The 3,092-nt window shown below is 51.3% G+C and overlaps 1 protein-coding gene across 1 annotated transcript in view; it reads right to left on the minus strand.

Annotated features, from left to right (window-relative positions):
- The window catches only part of SEC16A (SEC16 homolog A, endoplasmic reticulum export factor), a 44,672-nt gene that overhangs the window by 41,069 nt on the left and 511 nt on the right, over positions 1-3,092 (minus strand). The window lies entirely within an intron of this gene.

Below are 3,092 nucleotides of genomic sequence, written 5' to 3' on the forward strand. Positions count from 1 at the left end.
AAAGCCCCCGGGTCCGAGACGCGAACCGCGGTCGACTACGTGGGAGTCCAGCGACATAGCCATTACGCTAACTGCTGGTTCCCCTAAATGCACTCTTTAGCTCAGCGGCCTTGCAGCTCTGCGAATAATGCTCAGTATACGCTTCTGCTATGGAGCAGAGGTTTCTAAAAGACATGTGCCCCTGCTCCTCTCACCATCTTGGCCTCGAGTGGTAAGTGTATCCACCAATGGGGACACCAGGGCACCAGAGAAGACTTTGTCTCCTCTCTTCCTGCAACCTCCCTCTCGGTGACTGCCAGGGCCACAGCTGGCAGGATAACACCAACTCTCCTTAGTTAGAACTGGAGACCAGTACACTTAAAAGTTGAAGACAGCTGTGCAAGAGGTAGCCCAGGAGCCTGAACAATGCTAAAAACGACAAAGATCCAAAAGGAAACTGACATTCATGCAGATGTTTGCAGGAGCAAAGAGAAATCATATTAAAACTGACATACTACCTCAGGAAAAAACTGTCCGTTCAATTTTGAGATTCAATTGCTGAGGAAGGAGAAAGAAAAACTATCTTGCCTCCTGCCTTTCCAAAATACCAGCATAGAAACCCTGAGAACAGGGTTGGGGGACCCTGCCTAGAGGCTGACATGTGCACAAGTTTGCAAAGGCATAACTCACATGGGAGTCCAGCACCCTTAACCACCATGCCACCTGCTGGCCCCCCCTTTTTTTTAAGAGATATTTTTGCTATCGGGTGCATGCACTCACTAGAGAAACAGAGAAACAGAAAGTGAGAAATCACCCCCCATGGGATGGCCACACCACAAGCCCTTCTCTCCATTCTTCTCTTGGGACTTTAGGCACACGTACACATGAGCGGTGTGTTTTAAACTGCCAGGTCCGGGACCCTAACCACAGTCGACTACGTGGGAGTCACCATCTGCTGGTCTCCTCACAGAGGAGTCGGAACCTCTCTTTGGCTTAATGGAGAAATCTTATTAGACTCTAAATTTCAGATTTATCCATACGAGTTTTCCTTACAGAACCTTTGAAATGATTTTTCTCAACTGTACTGAACTAGGACCCACTTTAAGAGCAACCACTATCACCTACCTACAAAGGAGCACCCACAACCCCCAACTGTGAGCTTGGCTGCAATAAGTCAATTTCATCTGGAACCATCTTGTGACTTGAATGTTTCTACTTTGAATTTCTCCTCCAAGCACCAGTAGAAAAACGGTGTGACTACACGTCCGGCAGACCACGACTACAGGCAGTTTTATTCCATGCTGTGGCCTAACCTAAAGTTGCCTAACTTCTAAGGCACACGCTTCGGAGACCTGCTGGTCTTTCAAATGCACTGTTCCTAAATGCGCTCTTTGTTTTTTTTTTTTTTTTTTTGGGGAGGTTTTTACTATAGGGCGCGTGTGTTCGCCAGACAGACAGAGAGAAAGATTTTTTGGAGAGGTTTTTTTCGCTATAGGGCGCGTGCGCTCGCCAGACAGACAGAGACATAGAGACAGAAAACGAGAAATCACCCCCCAGGGGGGATGGTCACGCCGCAATCCCTTCTCCTCCATTCTCCTCTCGGGATCTTGGGCACGCACGTACACGCGCCTGGTGTGAGATTTAAGCCACCGGGTCCGAGACGCGAACCGCGGTCGACTACGTGGGAGTCCAGCGACATAGCCATTACGCTAACTGCTGGTTCCCCTAAATGCACTCTTTAGCTCAGCGGCCTTGCGGCTCTGTGAATAATGCTCAGTATACGCTTCTGCTATGGAGCAGAGGTTTCTAAAAGACATGTGCCCCTGCTCCTCTCACCATCTTGGCCTCGAGTGGTAAGTGTATCCACCAATGGGGACACCAGGGCACCAGAGAAGACTTTGTCTCCTCTCTTCCTGCAACCTCCCTCTCGGTGACTGCCAGGGCCACAGCTGGCAGGATAACACCAACTCTCCTTAGTTAGAACTGGAGACCAGTACACTTAAAAGTTGAAGACAGCTGTGCAAGAGGTAGCCCAGGAGCCTGAACAATGCTAAAAACGACAAAGATCCAAAAGGAAACTGACATTCATGCAGATGTTTGCAGGAGCAAAGAGAAATCATATTAAAACTGACATACTACCTCAGGAAAAAACTGTCCGTTCAATTTTGAGATTCAATTGCTGAGGAAGGAGAAAGAAAAACTATCTTGCCTCCTGCCTTTCCAAAATACCAGCATAGAAACCCTGAGAACAGGGTTGGGGGACCCTGCCTAGAGGCTGCACTGTGCACAAGTTTGCAAAGGCATCACTCTAAGGACAACTATGACTACTTCTTCCTGTCGAACCTGGGGATGGGAAAGCTCTCTGGTTAACACCTGCATCATACATATTTAAAACGAAATCTCAATGAGCAGTCCACACCCAATCTACACACCATGGAAATGTGCCTTTAAATGACATGGCAAGCGCCGACTTTCAGCGCTCTGATGTGATTGAATGCCTGAGTGTCATACTGTGATGACAAAAGGACCAGCAAGTTCACACAGTCCCCTAACCTGATACAGAACACAGGCACTCACATCCTGGTCGCCTTGGCCCGGGATTACCAGTAAACAATGCTGTGCCGCGGTACAAGTCTAAGTTGATTCTCATGACCAGCGATGACAAACATTTGCAAGGCATTCTATGCAAGACAGGCTAAACTATAGGAGCAATTTCCTTCGTGTTCCCGTTTTTAAAAGTTGCAAGTTACTGAGAAGGCGCACCCTCTCAGAGGTGGCCGCCGCAGAGACCGGCGCGGCTCGCCAGGACCCAGGACATCTCCCAGGGCCCGCAACCCCTCCGAGCGGGGACAGCCCTCAGAGAGGGGGCGGCGGGGGACTGCGCTCCCCGCCCGCGGCCCGATCCTGGCCAAGGCGGTCCCAGGCTTCGGAGGACTCTGGGGGTCAGTCGCCTTCGCCCCGCCCCGGCCGCATCCCCCAAGACTCTTCGCCCGTTCGCGGCCGGGTGTCCGGGCACCTTCCCTCTCCGCTTGGCCCCAGCCCTCCGAAGCCCAGCTCCGCCGGTCGGCTGCCGCACTCCTCCGCCCGCGCTCGCCCACTCACCGGCGGGCCAA

This window comes from Tupaia chinensis, unplaced genomic scaffold (genome assembly GCF_000334495.1).
Source record: "Tupaia chinensis unplaced genomic scaffold, TupChi_1.0 Scaffold142100_1, whole genome shotgun sequence".
In the NCBI taxonomy this organism is placed as follows: Eukaryota; Metazoa; Chordata; class Mammalia; order Scandentia; family Tupaiidae; genus Tupaia; species Tupaia belangeri.